This window comes from Pan paniscus, chromosome 16, assembly GCF_029289425.2.
Source record: "Pan paniscus chromosome 16, NHGRI_mPanPan1-v2.0_pri, whole genome shotgun sequence".
Classification (NCBI taxonomy): domain Eukaryota; kingdom Metazoa; phylum Chordata; class Mammalia; order Primates; family Hominidae; genus Pan; species Pan paniscus.
The window spans coordinates 65,170,821-65,188,975 of NC_073265.2; the positions used below are offsets into that span (position 1 = coordinate 65,170,821).

General features: G+C 38.9%; 1 protein-coding gene and 1 pseudogene across 6 annotated transcripts in view; both read right to left on the reverse strand.

Annotated features, from left to right (window-relative positions):
* NRG4 (neuregulin 4) overlaps nucleotides 1-18,155 on the reverse strand; it is a 123,504-nt gene that overhangs the window by 37,343 nt on the left and 68,006 nt on the right. The gene's annotated exons all lie outside the window — the stretch shown is intronic.
* Nucleotides 5,671-5,777, reverse strand: LOC112437372 (U4 spliceosomal RNA; annotated as a pseudogene).

Below are 18,155 nucleotides of genomic sequence, written 5' to 3' on the forward strand. Positions count from 1 at the left end.
GGCTCTCTGTTTGTCTGTTATTGGTGTATAGGAATACTTGTGATTTTTGCACACTGATTTTGTATCCTGAGACGTTGCTGAAGTTGTTTTTCAGCTTAAGGAGATTTGGGGCTGAGGGTTTTCTAAATATACAATCATGTCATCTGCAAACCCAGAGACAATTTGACTTCCTCTCTTCCTATTTGAATACCCTTTATTTCTTTCTCTTGCCTGATTGCCCTGGCCAGAACTTCCAATACTATGTTGAATAGGAGTAGTGAGAGAGGGCATCCTTGTGTTGTGCTGGTTTTCAAAGGGAATGCTTCCAGCTTTTGCCCATCCAGTATGATATTGGCTGTGGGTTTGTCATAAATAGCTCTTACTATTTTGAGATACATTCCATCAATACCTAGCTCATTGAAAGTTTTTAGCATGAAGGGGTGTTGAATTTTATTGAAGGCCTTTTCTGCATCTGTTGAGAGAATCATGTGGTTTTTGTCATTGGTTCTGTTTATGTGATGGATTACGGGTATTGATTTGCATATGTTAAACCAGCCTTGCATCCCAGGGATGAAGCTGACTTGATCGTGGTGGATAAGCTTTTTGATGTGCTGCTGGATTCAGTTTGCTAGTATTTTATTGAAGATTTTCATATCGATGTTCATCAGGGATACTGGCCTGAAATTTTCTTTTTTTATTGTGTCTCTGCCAGGTTTTGGTATCAAGATGATGCTGGCCTCATAAAATGAGTTAGGGAGGAGTCCCTCTTTTTCTATTGCTTGAAATAATTTCAGAAGGAACGGTATCAGGTCCTCTTGGTACCTCTGGTAGAATTCGGCTGTGAATTCATCTGGTCCTGGGCTTTTTTTGGTGGGTAGGCTATTAATTACTGCCGCAATTTCAGAACTTGTTATTGGTCTATTCAGGGATTCGACTTCTTCCTGGTTTAGTGTTGGGAGGGGGTATGTGTTCAGGAATTTATCCATTTCTTCTAGATGTTCTAGTTCATTTGTGTAGAGGTGTTTATAGTATTCTCTGATGTTAGTTTGTATTTCTGTGGGATCAGTGGTGATATCCCCTTTATCATTTTTATTGTGTCTATTTGATTCTTCTCTCTTTTTTTCTTTATTAGTCTGGCTAGCAGTCTATCTATTTTGTTAATCTTTTCAAAAAACCAGCTCCTGGATTCATGGAGTTTTTGAAGGATTTTTCGTGTCTCTATCTCTTTCTGTTCTGCTCTGATCTTAGTTATTTCTTGTCTTCTGCTAGCTTTTGAATGTGTTTGTTCTTGCTTCCTCGTTCTTTTAATTGTGATGTTAGGGTGTTGATCTTTCCTGCTTTCTCCTGTGTGATTTAGCGCTATAAATTGCCCTCTAAACACTGCTTTTGCTGTGTCTCAGAGATTCTGGTATGTTGTGTCTTTGTTCTCATTGGTTTCAAATAACTTCTTTATTTCTGCCTTAATTTTGTTATCTACCCAGTAGTCATTCAGGATTAGATTGTTCAGTTTCCATGTAGTTGTGTGGCTTTGAGTGAGTTTCTTAATCCTGAGTTCTAATTTGGTTGCACTGTGGTCTGAGAGACTGTTTGTTATGATTTTCATTCTTTTGCATTTGCTGAGCAGTGTTTTACTTCCAATTATGTAGTCAATTTTAGAATAAGTGCGATGTGGTGCTGAGAAGAATGTATATTCTTTTGATTTGGGATGAAGAGTTCTGTAGACGTCTATTAGGTCTGCTTGGTCCAGAGCTTAGTTCAAGTTCTGAATATCCTTGTTAATTTTCTGTCTCGTTGATCTAATATTGACAGTGGGGTGTTAAAGTCTCCCACTATTATTGTGTGGGAGTCTAAGTCTTTTTGTATGCCTCTAAGAACTTGCTTTATGAATCTGAGTGCTCTTTTATTGGGTGCATACATATTTAGGATAGTTAGCTCTTCTTGCTGCATTGATCCCTTTACCATTATGTATACCCTTCTTTGCCTCTTTTGATCTTTGTTGGTTTAAAGGCTGTTTTATCAGAGACTAAGATTGTAACCCCTATCTTTTTTTCTTTCCATTTGCTTGGTAAATATTCCTCCATCCCTTTATTTTGAGCCTATATGTGTCTTTGCATGTGAGATGGGTCTCCTGAATAGAGCACACCAGTGAGTCTTGACTCTATCCAATTTACCAGTCTGTGTCTTTTAATTGGGGCATTTAGCCCATTTACATTTAAGGTTAATATTGTTATGTGTGGATTTGATCCTGTCATTATGATATTAGCTGGTTATTTTGCCTGTTAGTTGATGCAGTTTCTTCATAGTGTCAATGGTCTTTACAATCTGGCATGTTTTTGCAGTGGCTGGTACTGGTTTTTCCTTTCCATGTTTAGTGCTTCCTTCAGGAGCTCTTGTAAGGCAGGCCTGGTGGTAACAAAGTCTCTCAGCATTTGCTTGTCTGTAAAGGATTTTATTTCTCCTTTGCTTATGAAGCTTAGTTTGGCTAGATATGAAATTCTGGGTTGAAAATTCTTTTCTTTAAGAGTGTTGGATATTGGCCCCCACTCTCTTCTGGCTTGTAGGGTTTCTGCAGAGAGATCTGTTGTTAGTCTGATGAGCTTCCCTTTGTGGGTAGGTAACCCGACCTTTCTCTCTGGCTGCCCTTGACATTCTTTCCTTCATTTCAACCTTGGTGAATCTGACAATTATGTGTCTTGGGGTTGCTCTTCTTGAGGAGTATCTTGTGGTGTTCTCTGTATTTCCTGAATTTGAATGTTGGCCTGTCTTGCTAGGTTGGGGAAATTCTCCTGGATAATATCCTGAAGAGTGTTTTCCAACTTGGTTCCATTCTCCCTGTCACTTTCAGATACACCAATCAAACATAGGTTTGGTCTTTTCACATACTCCCATATTTCGTTCCTTTTCATTTTTTTCTCTAATCTTGTCTTCATGCTTTATTTCATCAATTGATCTTCAACATCTGATATCCTTTCTTCCACTTGATCGATTTGTCTATTGATACCCGTGTATGCTTTACGAAATTCTTGTGCTATGTTTTTCAGCTCCATCAGGTCACTTATGTTCTTCTCTACACTGGCTCTTCCAGTTAGCAATTCCTCTAACCTTTTTTCAAGGTTCTTAGCTTCCTTGTATTGGGTTAGAACATGCTCGTTTAGCTTGAAGGAGTTTGTTATTACCCACCTTCTGAAGCCTACTTCTGTCAATTTGTCAAACTCATTCTCCATCCAGTTTTGTTCCCTTGCTGGCGGGGAGTTGTGATCCTTTGGAGGAGAAGAGGCATTCTGGCTTTTGGAATTTTCAGCCTTTTTGCACTGGTTTTTCCTCATCTTCGTGGATTTATCTACCTTTGGTCTTTGATGCTGTTGACCTTCGGCTGGGGTTTTTTTGTGGACACCCTTTTTGTTGATGCTATTCCTTTCTGTTAGTTTTCCTTCTAACAGTCAGGCTCCTCTGCTGCAGGTCTGCTGGAGTTTGCTGGAGGTCCACTCCAGACCCTGTTTGCCTGGTATCACCAGCGAAGGCTGCAGAACAGCAAAGATTGCTGCCTGTTCCTTCCTCTGGAAGCTTCATCCTAGAGGGGTACCCGCCAGATGCCAGCCAGAGGTCTCCTGTATGACATGTCTGTTGACCCCTGCTGGGAGGTGTCTCCCAGTCAGGAGGCATGGGGGTCAGGGACCCACTTGAGGCGGCAGTCTGTCCCTTAGCAGAGCTCGAGTGCTGTGCTGGGAGATCTGCTGCTCTCTTCAGAGCCACCAGGCAGGAATGTTTAAGTCTGTTGAAGCTGTGCCCACAGCCGCCCTTCCCGCAGGTGCTCTGTCCCAGGCAGATAGGAGTTTTATCTGTAAGTCCCTGACTGGGGCTGCTGCCTTTCTTTCAGAGATGCCCTGCCCAGAGAGGAGGAATCTAGAGAGGCAGTCTGGGTACCGCCGCTTTGTGGCACTGTGGTGGGCTCTGCCCTGTCCAAACTTCCCAGCAGTTTTGTTTACACTATGAGGGGAAAACTGCCCACTCAAGCCTCCAGATGCCCCTCCCCCAACCAAGACCGAGCATCCCAGGTCGACTTCAGACTGCTGTGCTGGCAGCGAGAATTTCAAGCCAGTGGATTTTAGCTTGCTGGCCTCCATGGGGGTGGGATCCACTGAGCTAGACCACTTGGCTCCCTGGCTTCAGCCCCCTTTCCAGGGGAGTGAACGGTTCTGTCTCACTGGTGTTCCAGGCGCCACTGGGGTATGAAAAACTCCTGCAGCTAGCTCTGTGTCTGCCAAAATGACCACCCAGTTTTGTGCTTGAAATCCAGGGCCCTGGTGGTGTAGGCACCCGAGGGAATCTCCTGGTATGCGGGTTGCAAAGACCGTGGGAAAAGCATAGCATCTGGGCCAGAATGCACCATTCCTCACAGTCCCTTGGCACTTCCCTTGGCTAGGGGAGGGAATTCCCCCAACCCTTGTGCTTCCCGGGTGAGGTGACACCCCACCCTGCTTCGGCTCACCCTCTGTGGGCTGCATCGACTGTCTAACCAGTCCCAGTGAGATAAGCCAGGTACTTCAGTTGGAAATGCAGAAATCACCTGCCTTCTGCGTTGGTCTCGCTGGGAGCTGCAGACCAGAGCTGTTCCTGTTTGGCCATCTTATCACTTCTTTCTTTTGGGAACATTCCCAATCTTCTCTTCTAGCTTTTTTTTTTTTTTTTTTTTTAAATGGAGTCTCACTCTGTTGCCCAGGCTGGAGTGCAGTGGTGTGATCTCGGCTCACTACAACCTCTGCCTCCCAGGTTCAAGTGATTCTCCTGCCTCAGCCTCCCAAGTAGCTGGGATCACAGGTGCCTGCCACCATGCCCAGCTAATTTTTGTATTTTTAGTAGAGATGGGATTTAACCATGTTGGCCAGGCTGGTCTCCAACTCCTGACCTCAAGTGATCTGCCCACCTCAGCCTCCCAAAGTGCTGGGATTACAGGCATGAGCTACCGTGCCCAGCCTCTTCTAGCTATTTTGAAATATACAATAAATCTAGCAGTATTTTTGTACCCATTCACTAACCTCTCTTCGTTTTCCCCACATCCACCCAGTACCCTTCCCAGCCTCTGGTAACCATATTCAACTCTCTACCTCCCTGAGATCAATATTTTTTGGCTTTCACATATTAGTGAGAGCATGCAGTATTTGTCTTCTCATGCCTAGATTATTTCCCTTAACATAATGACCTACGGCTCCATTGATGTTGCTGCACATGACAGGACTTCATTTTTTTTATGGCTGAATAATATTCTATTGTGTCTATACCTACATTTTCTTTATCCATTCACCTGTTGATGGACACTTAGGTTAATTATGTATCTTGGCTATTGTGAATAGTGCTGCAATAAACATGGGAGTACAGACATCCCTTTAATATACCTTTTATTTTTTGAGACATATACCCAGCAGCAGGATTGCTGGATTATATGGTGGATCTATTTTCAGGTTTTAGAGGAACCTCCATACTGTTTTCCATAGTGGCTGTACTAGTTTCATTCCCAATAGTGTACTACCATTCCCCTTTCTCTATATTCTCACCAGCATCTATTATTTTTGTCTTTCTGATAATAGCTGTGTTAACTGGGGTGAGATGATATCTCATTGTAGTTTTGATTTACATTTCCCCCATGGTTAGCGATGTTGAACATTTTTTTCATCTGTTGGCCATTTATATGCCTTCTTTTAAGAAATGTCTATTCAGATTACATGTCCATTTTTTTAAATTAGCAATAATTGTGCCTCAGATAAACCTTATTGGCTACAATACTGCCACTGCACAAAGCTATATCTCCACTTTTTTCATCAGATTATTTGGGCTTTTTTTTCCTGCAGAATTGTTGGAGTTCCTTATACATTCTCATTACTAATCCCTTGTCAGATGGATAGCTTGCAAACATTTTGTCCCATTCTGTAGGTTGTCTCTTCACTCTGTTGGCTGTTCCTTTGCTGAGCAGAAGCTTTCTAGCCTGATGTAATCCCATTTATCTATGTTTGCTTTTGTTACCTGTGCTTTTGAGGTCTTACTAAAAAAAAATCTTTGCCCAGATCAGTGTCCTAAAGCATTTCCCCCTATGCATTCTTCTAATAGTTTCATAGTTTCAGGTTTTATATTTAAGTCTTTAATCCATTTTTGTGTATAGTGTATAGTTAGACAGCTAATAGCATTTGCCTGTGGTTATATCAGCAAAACTCTTTATACTATTCTTATCTCCAAATTGGGTGGATTTTGACCTCTCTTTTTCTGTAGTTGGGCTGTTTTAATAAACATTTATTTGAACACATGGGTTTTGAAGAGAAACACACAAACAAGATAATTTTATCTTGGTGCCCCCTTTAATTATTATTTGTTAAGGTCAAAATAGCTAAAAATAAAATCTGTTATAAAAGTTTACATTTTATTGAAAAGGTTACATTTCCAGCTTTAATCATAACTGAACTGCATAAGACCAGTAAAATGCTGGCCCCAAAAAATGTTGTAAACAATGATCATTCATTGTTCACCCAACTATGATACATTTTATTTTCTGGATATTATATTAAGAGCTTAACTTGAATAAGAAGTCAATCAAACTGAATATACTGTATTTTAATGTTTAGTTTTTATATGTCTAAGTAAATTTACTAAATTATGCTTTCATTACATAAATTTCTTGCCTCCTATATATGCCCATTCTCAATCAATTTAATTAATTCTTATTAAAACAAGACAAATTACAAAGAGTTCATCTGAAATTGTACTGCAAATGATAACTGAACCTTCTTTGTTAGCTTTTGTATCCTACAGCCGCCACATGGGAGACTTTCAGAATTATTTTATTGGTAAGTCAACTAATTTATCATTTTTTCTTGAAAGACGTTTGTGGCTATATATGCAGTATCTAAATATTACCTAACTTTTATTGACTGTTTTTACTATTTTTCACCTGATAAGCTTTTAGCATGTTCAAAATACATATATGAGAAAGAATTTGGCTTAAAAAGGTCTACAAACTAGAATTGAACAAGAACCATGTTCAGTAGTATAAAAGTTCATTTCAGAACAAAAATAAATGGAAAAGAAAGCATGTCAAGGAATTTTACAAAGCACACAAGAAACTTTCACCTTTTCCAAAATGTCTGGACTCCAGAGATAGGGAAAACAAAAATAGAGATTAGTGAAAGCAGAAATAATGTGGGTGGGTTTAAAAATACTGGGTAAATTCAAAATGAATACATTTTTTTCTTTGGGGATTTTTTTTTTTTTTACTGATGTTAGTTCATACAAGTTGAATATCCCTAATCCAAAAGTCTAAAATCTGAACTACTTCTGATCTCAAGCATTTAGGATAAAGGATACTCAACCTGTATAATCAAATACAGCAAACCAGCAGAAAGTATAAGGAAGAATACACTCAGTATGAATGTCAGGCGTAATCTAGGGTATCTCCAAGCCAAAGGGTAAAGTGTTTCAAAGTTTTCTTTGGCATCCTTTCACTTCACTTTTCAATTTTCTGTTGCCACATAGCATCCAGAGCCCAGAGTCCTAAAGGTACTTAGGATACCCTAGTGCAGTGATATCAAGACAAGGTCTCACGTTCCAGATCACTCTTTGCCTCCTACATCCCTCAGAGACTTCATTCAGTTCTAATAAATTGATTTCTACTATTAAGTATTACTCACTAACATTCATTAGCTCTGTAAGAGAAAAAATAAAAAATGGTAAAGGTGGGGGAAAGAGATTTTTTAGAGTGATAAAATAATTCCAAAGTAAATAGAAAGAAGGAATTAATAAAGGAAGAAATAAATGAGTTAGAAACAGAAAAAGAGAATGAAACCAAAATACATAAATCCAAGAGCTGGTTCTCAGTAAAATGAAATGAAATGAACTTGAGAGAAAGCACATTTGGTGAATTGCAGATGGCTACAAATTCTTTGTCACTCCTCTCACTGAGTGCTGGGGTCTATTTCCCCTCCCTTTGAATCTCAGTGCCCTATGACTTGCTTTGACAAGGAGAATATGGTAGATGATGCTTCATAATTCTTAAAGTTAGGCATTAACAGATCAACAGCTTCCACTGTGGTCTATTGGAATACTCCCTTTTAGTCTCCATGTATGAAGTCTGACTATCCTCTGGGGAGAGAGACCTGAATCTACTTTAAATGTTTCAGATCCTGCCAAATACCCAGCTGAACACAGCTCCTGAGTAACCCTTGCCAATACCATGTAGAGGAGAACAACCACCCAGCATCACCTGCTTGAATTCCCAAGAATTCTGAGTAAATTATAATATGGTTGCTATTTTAAGCCACTGAGTTTTGGGGTAGTATGTTACACAGAAATAGATAATCCTAGAAGTAAGGTGTTTGTGTAACTAAAAACTTAAAAATTTGTGGCATTGGATTTTGGACCAAGCAGTAGGTGGAGGCCTAAGGGGCAGTAAGGAAACTGCTAGTAGCAGCTGCAAGTACAATGAGGAAATTGCTATTGAAGGCTGAATGCAGCCCTGTGAGTGACCCAAGATGACACCACGTAGAGTGGCACTGCCTAGGTGAGACCAGCCCAAATACCTGTCAAATGGTCGTTTTTGAAGCTACTGATTTTTAGGGTTGTTTTTATGCAAAATAGATAACCAAACTACAAAATATAAGTGAAGATATGCCAGAGGAAATTTAACCACAGAAATGGATAAAATGTTTTAAAATCAGAAAAGAGGCTATTTTGATAAATTCTTTACCAATAAATTTGAAAACCTGGATGAATTGGAAAATTTTGCTTAAAAATATAATTTACAAAAAAAAAAAATCACCCCCAAAGAAACAGAAAATCTAATAAAGACTGATTTACAGAGAAGAAAATTCAAATAGATCATTCTCCATAAAACAAATTTAGGAACTATTGCTAAGAAAACCTAGATCCAGACAGCTTCATAGAGAATTCTTCCAGACTTTAAACATTAGATAATTCTAATGCTAAACTATTCTAAAACTTAGACAAAGGAGAAAAATATTCAAACTCCTTCAATGAAATAAGGATACTGTCGATCCCAAAACCTAACAAAGATTGTACCAATAAGAAAACCGTAGGTCATTCTCACAAATGTCAACACAAAAATCCTCAATAAAATAGAATAAGAATCAGCAGACCATTAAAAGAATAGTAAGTGGGCCATACTCCAGAAATACAAGAATGATTCAAAATCAGGACTAATAATACAATTCATCATGTAGATATAGTTAAAGAGAAAAAAACATGATCATGTCCTTAGACTGTAAAAAAGCATTCGATAAAATTCAATGACCATTCTTGATTTAAAACAATAAGTGGAATATGAGAGGTTCCACTTCTGGGTATGACTAGCTAAGATGCTACAGAATGACCACCACTTCTAGCTCCCTGCAGAAAACTATAAAGACTTGGACAAAATATGAAAAGCAAATACCTGAAGGTCCGGGAGAATGAAGAGATAAAGACAGATTCTGGAGGGGAGGTCACGCTAGTTTGGAGGAAGTACAAGTAAATTCCTGTTTCTGCAGCTTTTAGCCTGGGGCTAAGCCACCTAGTGAGTACAGCAGCTATGGGGGCCTTGCATGGAAGAACTCTTTCTGATCTGAGGAACTAGAAAAAAGAAGCTATGAAGCCATGAATGCTGAAAGAGTAGGAGAATTCTGGGCGAGCATGAGCCAAAGAGGGGATCCCCAAGCCCAAGCTGTCTCCCCACATCTCTAACAGACACCTGAACTAGGTGGGCTCAGAACAAATTTAAAACACACCATCTAAAAACAAAACATCTGAACAGACTGGACCTTCTACATAAGAAAACATGTTTGCAGTAGAAGCCCAGCCAAGAAAACTGCTTACTAAACAAAGGAAACCATGCTTATCGGAAAAATAATAGCATTTAGAATATCCATAATCTAACACTCCTAATGTCCCAGAAACAATCCAAAATCACCAAGTATACAAAGAACCAAAAAATCAAATGTTCTCAAGAGAAAGAAAATAAATTGAGTCCAAACCCAAGACGAACCAGATATTGGAACAAACAGACAAGAATCAAGCCGCTAATATAACTATCCTCAATGAAGCAAAACATATTTACAATGCATAAAAAGTCTTAGCAGAGAAATGGTAAGTCTCAGCAGAGATACAGAAACAAACAAAGACATTGAGGTCTGAAAACTAATAAAAACCCTCAATAAAACAGAAATATAGTTACTTCCTTAGCATGATAAAATATATCCATCCCAGCCAAAAATTAGCATCAGATTTCCTGGAAAAAGTAAAGACATTCCCATCAAAGTCAAAAAACAATAAAAAGTAAAAAACACTCACTGCTACCCCTATTATTTAATATTGTACTGAAGGTCCTAACCACAATTAGACAAGATACAGAAATAAAAGGCACAGCCATTAGAAAGAGATAAGTAAAACTATTACTATTTATAGATGATATGATTATACATCTTGAAAACCCAAAGGAATAAAATAAAAAACTCCTACAAATAGTAACATAACTCAATAAGATAGCAGGGGAAATTAACATAAAGAAATCACTAGCTTTCTTATGTACAGACAATAATTAGAAGATAGGCAGGAAAAGCCCCAGTCACAATACAAACAAAATGATGAAATAACTAAGAATAAATTTAAGAAATATGTAAAACCTATATGAGGGAAATTCTAAAACATATTCTAGGCTAAATAGATTCAACTTTATAAACATATAAATTCTAAATTAATTTATGAATATAAATGTTATCCCAATATCTATAGGAAGAAAGCTTTAAAACACATTCTAGATGAAATAAATTCAATCTTATAAACACATAAATCCTAAGTTAATTTACGAATATAAATGTTACCCCAATATCTAAAAACAAAAATGATAAAAGTTCCTGAAAAAAATACACGGCAGGGGAGAGACGAACAGGCAGAGCACAGAGGATTTTTAGGATAGCGAAAATACCTGGTATGATAGTATAATGGTGGATACATGTCATTACATTTGCACAGACCCATAGAATGTACAACACCATGGGTGAACCCTGAACTATGGACTTTGGTGATTATGATGTGTTGATGCAGGTTCCTCAATGGTAATGAATGTACCATTCTGGTTGGTGGTGTTGATAATGGGGGAGGCCTTGCATGTGTCACGGCAGGGGGTATATACAGGGAAGTCTCTGTACCTTCCTCTCAATTTTGCTGTGAACCTAAAACTGCCCTTAAAAAGGGGTCTTTTTACTTAGAACCAACCCAAATGTCCATCAATGATAGACTGGATGAAGAAAATGTGGCACATATACACCATGGAACACTACACAACCATAAAAAAGAATGAGTTCATGTCCTTTGCAGGGACATGGATGAAGCTGGAAACCATCATTCTCAGTAAACTAACACAGGAACAGAAAACCAAACACCGCATGTTCTCACTCATAAGTGGGAGTTTAACAATAAGAACACACGGACACAGGCATGGGAACATCACACACCAGGGCCTATTGGGAGGCAGGGGGCTAGGGGAGGAATAGCATTAGGAGAAATACCTAATGTAGATGACGAGTTGATGGGTACAGCAAACCACCATGGCACGTGTATACCTATGTAACAAACCTGCACGTTCTGTACATGTATCCCAGAACTTAAAGTATAATAAAAAAAATTGTTTAAAAAATTGGCAAATAATTTTTTTAAAGCAGTTTTTGTTTTGTTTTGTTTTGTTTTGTTTTGAGACAGAGTTTTGCTCTGTCACCCAGGCTAGAATGCAGTGATGCAATCTCAGTTCACTGCAACTTCCACCTCCCAGGTTCAAGTGATTCTTGTGCCTCAGCCTCCCATGTAGCTGTGACTACAGGCACGCCTCACCATGCCAGGCTAATTTTTGTATTTTTAGTAGAGACTAGGTTTCACCATGTTAGCCAGGCTGGTCTCGAACTCCTGACCTCAAGTGGTCTGCTTGCCTCAGCATCCCAAAATGCTGGGATTACCGGCATGAGCCACTGCACCAGGCCAAAAAAGTCTTTAATTAAACAAAAAGGAAAAAAACAAGGGTAAGTTCCATTATAACTCCCAGGAAGACTCAATGGACTCAACACATAGTTTTACCCACAGTAATGATTTATTACAGCAAAAAGATACAAAGCAAAAACTACAAAGGGAAAAGATACATGGGATGAAGTCTGAAGGAAATGAGGCACAAGCTACAAAGAGTTCCCTCCTAGTGGAGTCACACAGAACAAGCCTGATTCCTCTAGTAATGAATTGTGACAATATAAGTGAAGTGTTATCTACTAGGGAAGCTCATCAGAGACTTAGTGTCCAAGATTTTTCATGGAAACCGTTCATATATGTATCTTCTGCCTCGCATATACCAAAATTCCAGACTCCCAAAAGAAAAGCAGGTATTCAGCATAAACCACAATGCTTATACAGTTCAGGCATATGGAGACATCCTTATCATTTAGGAAAAGTTTCATTTAAGTATAGAGAACTGTATGCCAACTAAGTTTCTAAACACCAGCAATGGCCAACTTCGCAAGGAGGCCTTTCTAAGGATAGCAGTCTAAGACCTGCTCTGTCAACTCTATTCTCCACATCTTGAATATAAAAAATCAAATTATAAGTCAACATCCAAAACCCATAAAAGACTGATAAAATTATGTAAAAATAAAAAATAAAACTTAATTATGGCCAAAATTTATCAAGAAAAAAATCACAAGACAAGTGACAAACTAGAAGAGAATGTTTGCAACTCATATCTCAGTCAAAAAGATAATATAGCTTTTAATAGTATCTTTATTATATAAACAATTTCTACGATGGCTACTATAAGAATACAACTTAATAGAACAACTAGGGAAAAACTGTTGACACAAAAGGAAACACATATGGCTCAACCTCACCTATCAAAAGATTGAATTAAAAGTAACACTGAGATACCATTTCTCATCTATCAGATTGGTAAGAACCCAAAATTAGACCACATATGCTGCTATCAGCTTGGTAAAAACCCCAAATCAGATAACGTTTTCATCTATCTGATTGGTAAAAACCCAAAGTTAGGCAACATACTCTGCTAGGAAATGACATACTCTCATATATAGCTGGTAAGAATTCACATTCCTACCCAGGACAATTTGGCAATGTCTACCAAAATTAATATGCATATACCCTTTGACCCAGCCAAATTCTTGGGATTCACTTACACCCTAAAATATGACATACATATAAGGTTAATTGTTGTATTTGTATTAGCAAAAGATAAGTAACAACCCAAATGTCTATCAGTAGGGTTAAATACAGCCTATTATCTGCATAAAATATAATACTATGTAGCTATAGTGAAGTACTCTGTGGATTGACATGAAATGATCTCCAAAATGTATTCTGAAGAGAAAAAGCAAGGTAGAAAACAGTGTAAAAACTGACAGAATATAAGATTTCAAGTTGGTATTGGCTTATATATGCACAAATACATGTTAGAAGTTGGTGGAAATAACAATTTTTACTATAAACCTTTTATTATGACTTGATTTTTGGACCACATAAATTATCAATTTTAAAAAATTATAATTAGATGAGATATGAATATTATCATTTTTTTGTGTGTCCCAAGTATTTTATTTCTTTGCCAGACAATGGTAACTATCTTGGAGGCAAAAATCAGATTAAGGATATGGCCCTCCCAAACTAAGCCTAGTTTCAGATGGGCTTAAATTGCCCTGCCATTAAATTGAAAGGGAAGGGATGAACAAATAAGAGAGAATATTAATGTAAAAGATCTAAATCTAAGTTTAAGAACTATTTATTTTCGATATTTAGCTGTGTTGCTTATATATGGAGCTGAGTAGAAATAGGGAGATCTCTAGAGCCTAGAATGTTTTTGAGTGAATTACATTACTAAAGAAACCAAAAGCCTGGCCTGCAAATCCTGTTCAAATCCTAAAGCAATCCCTAGGCCCCCAGATCACAACAGCAGGAAGTGAGCTATGAAAGCTTTGCGGTCCCCAGGAAAGAAGTATATTTCAATCACTAACTCAGATGAGGCCTTGGAGAAAAATGATTAAGGATGACAGAGCCAGGAATCATGGAGGTAATGGAGTAAAAAACTGCTCCCAAAGGAGCTGCCAGAATGGCTAACTAAGAGATTTAATGCACTTCAGAGCAAGGGGTTTTCACAATTTTTGTCAAGGAAAATATAATAATTGGTATGAACCAGCAACTTATTTCATGTTTTTCTAACTTGATTAGAATTATTCCATTTTAATTTTACCATTATATACTGGCATTACAGATGTGAATGTTGAAATCATAACTCCAATGTGATGGTATTATGAAGAGGGGCCTTTCGGGGGTAATTAGGGTCATGAGGGTCAAGATGAGATCAGTGCCCTTATAAGAGACAGGAAAGACTTACTTCCGCTCTCCCTCTCTCTGCCATGTAAGTATTGCAGCAAGAAGGTGTCCATCTGCAAACCAGAAAGAGGGCCCTCACCACCAACCGAATCAGCTAGCACCTTGACCTTGGACTTCCCATCCTCCAGAAATCGGAGAAGTTTCTGATGTTTAAGCCATCTTGTCTATGGTATTTTGTTGTAGTAGTCCAAACTGATTAAGGCACATGGGGTGGTGGGGGTCGCTAATAACTTTTAGTTTATTGGTTGCTAGACCATGAGGAGTCAAATCTAAGCCTGCTGGAGAAAACGATAAATTACCCAGAGATTCTGGACTTCAAATTGGATGGGAATTTAGAGAAGAATCTGAATACATATTTGGATGGTCTGTGAGAAAAGATGTTATTCTGTTTCCCAAAATCCACTTTCCCTTTCTACTAAGCAATGGGATCTACTGGAAATTGTTGCTCCAGAATACAGATAACCACTGCCATGTGAATATGACACTGCAGAGTCTGACACACATACTACCTCTTGGCAATTATAAGTGCTATTCAAAGAGCACTCTAAGACCTGTTGCCAGCAAGGAGCTTTTAGGCTCACCTTACTCAGGCTCACAATAATCCTGCTACTGTTATCAAGGTGCTGACATCTGTGACATTCAAACACTATCTAGATGCTTCAATAATCAAAAGCAGGAAGGTACACATGAATTTTCGATATACACTGTAGATGCCATCTAGGAAGCGTGTTTGAAGAGCCATGACAATACAGACAGGTGTTCTAATGTTCTCAAAGTGTCTCCACTACCAAGAAGTTTCAGACACTTGACATTTACCTAGACATTATCCTGGATATCAAAGTAGCTCAGAATGTGAACCAAGCTTTGTAACAGTTTGTGAAGATTGAGAAGCTAGTTGGGAGAATTTCTATAGTTACAGCATGTGTCAGAGGATGCCGACGTCAAAGAGGTTGACTGTTATACAACTCTTTTTTTCTTTCTGAGACAGAGTCTCACTCTGTCACCCAGGCTGGAGTGCAGTGGCGCGATCTCGGCTCACTGCAACCTCCACCTCCCGGGTTCAAGTGATTCTCCTGCCTCAGCCTCCCAAGTAGCTGGGACTACAGGCATGCGCCACCATGCCCTGATAATTTTTGTATTTTTTAGTAGAGATAGGGTTTCACCATTTTGGTCAGGCTGGTCTCGAACTCCTGACCTCAAATGATCTGCCCACTTCGGCCTCCCAAACTGCTGGGATTATAGGCATGAGCCACCGCGTCCAGCCTACAACTCCTTCTAATGTTCTTAGTTTTGTGTTTAAACATTTCACAAATTTCACAGGTGACAAAGTTGCTTAGAATGTGAAATATCCCGAGTCTCTTGATAGATACACATAGGTCTTTGCTGAATGAAGAGCCCTTTATATTCTACATGTCACACTGGATGTTAACTCTGTGTAAATGGCATAAAATGGATGATGCCAAGGAACTAGAGATATTAGAGCTGATCTGAATCAACATGGAGAAGTCAACTGGAAAGAGACAGAGGAAGTGGGTTTAGAGATGAGACCACAAAGACCCTGAGGAATAAAACGAAGGTATGAATTTATCCCACAGGGTGGCAAAAATAGAATCCTGCACCTTCCTTTTTTTTTTTTTTTTTTGAGACAAGGTCTCACTCTGTGCCCAGGCCGGAGTGGCAGTGGTGTCATCATAACTCACTGCAGCCTTAAACTCCTGGACTCAAGTGATCCTCCCATCTCAGCCTCCCACGTAGCTGGGACTACAGGCACAGGCCATCATGCACAGCTAATTTTTAAATTTTTTTGTAGAGATGGGGTCTCACTATGTTGTCCAGGCTGGTCTTGAACACCTGAGCTCAAGCAATCCTCTCACCTTGGCTTCCCAAAGTGATTTGATTACAGGCATGAGCCAGCACACCCAGCCCTGAATGAATTTTTAAAGTTTATAGTACTGTTCCTGCTTCAACTCAAAGCAATGTGGATGTTTTGGACTTTATGCAAAGAATGTTGTATTTCTAAGCTTTCTTCATTCCTTCATGTAGATCTGTTTCCATCTGGTTTCAGTTTACTTTTGCTGATGAACTTCCTTTAACATTTCATGTAGCGTGGCCTACCGATGAATGCTCTCAGTCACTGCTTGTCTGTAAAAGTCTTAGAATATGTAAGATCCTGAGACTTTTTGGCCATTACTTCTTCAAATGCTTTTTCTGCCCTCTCATCTTTCCGAGATACCTTAACACATACATGTTAGACCTCTATGACTCTGTACCTTAGTCTGAAAAAAAAAATCTATTTTGGAAAGTTTTTATTGCTATGGCATTAATTCATTAATATTTTATTCTGCAGTATCTAATTTGTTAAGCCCATCCACTCAACTTTTCATTTCAGATATTTCATTTTTCAGCTTCTAGAAATCTCTCCATTTCATTCAGGTTTTCCTTTAAATTCTTTACATATTTATAGTAACTGCTTTAAATCTCGTTTGCTAATTCCATCATTGCTGACATTTGTAGGTCTGTTTCTACTGATTGACTTTTTCATCCTAATCACATTTGCCTGCTTCTTTGTATCTAGTAATTTTGCATTGCTTGCTGAACATGAATCTTACATTTTTGAGTGCTAGATTTTGTTGTCTTTGTTTAAAGAGCATTGAACTTTGCTCTGGGAGACAAAGTTACTTGTAAATCAGCTTGATTCTTTTAAGGCTTGGTTTTAAGCTTTGACAGGGTACAAATGGAGTAGCATTTAGGCCGACTTTCGCTCTAATCCTGAAGAGTGACTCTTTGGATCTCAAGCGAATACCCTAGGTGTTCACCAAGGACACTTCACTCTAGCTGGTCAGAATGTAAACACATCGCAGCCCTGCCTGAGCTCTGGGGTTGTTCACCTTCGAGCTTCCCAGAAGTTCTTTGCGCAGCACTATGGAATTTGACACTACACTTGTCTAATGTAGCATCTGACAAGATAATCAAAAGGGATCTCTATGCAGATTTCTGGAACTCTTTCTCTTACACAGCTTCCTCTTCTCTGGTAGTGCATCCACAAATTTCAGCCATGTCAACCTCCCTGACCTCTGATCTCTTTCTCCTCAGCTCAGCAAGACCAGAGTGCTCCGCTTGGTGCACCCATCTCTGTGTACCACGGTCCAGAGCGTACCTCCAGGAAGGGAGCCCGGAAGATTAGTGGGATCTCTAAGCTTGTTCTCCTTCTCTCAGGGATCACTGTCCCAAACTGCCTGTTGTCAACTGTCTGAAAAAAGGGTGTTTCATTTATTTTCCCAATTTTTATAGACATTTTAAAGAGGAGAGCAAGTCTGGTCCAATTACTTCATCAAGGCAGGAAGCAGAAGCCTCTATTATAATTCTCCTGATATCTGTAGGTTCATCTGTACTCTTTCATTACTGATGTTGGTAATTTTCTTACTGTAGTTGGTAATTGTTTTTTTTTTTTTTTTTTTTTTTTTTTTTTGAGACAGGGTCTACACTCTGTCATCCAGCCTGGAGCTGCAGTGGCATAATCATAGCCCACTGTACCCTCTAACTTCTGGGATCAAGTGATCCTCCCACTTCAGCATCCTGAGTAGCTAGGACTACAGGTATGCAGCACCATGCCTGGCTAATTTGTCAAATTTTGTTGTAGAGACAGGGTTGCCCAGGCTGGTCTGGAACTCCTGGCCTTAAATTGTTCCTCCCACCTCAGCTTCCCAAAGTGCTGGGATTACAGCAGCGAGCCACCACACTCAGCTGGTAATTTTCATATATTC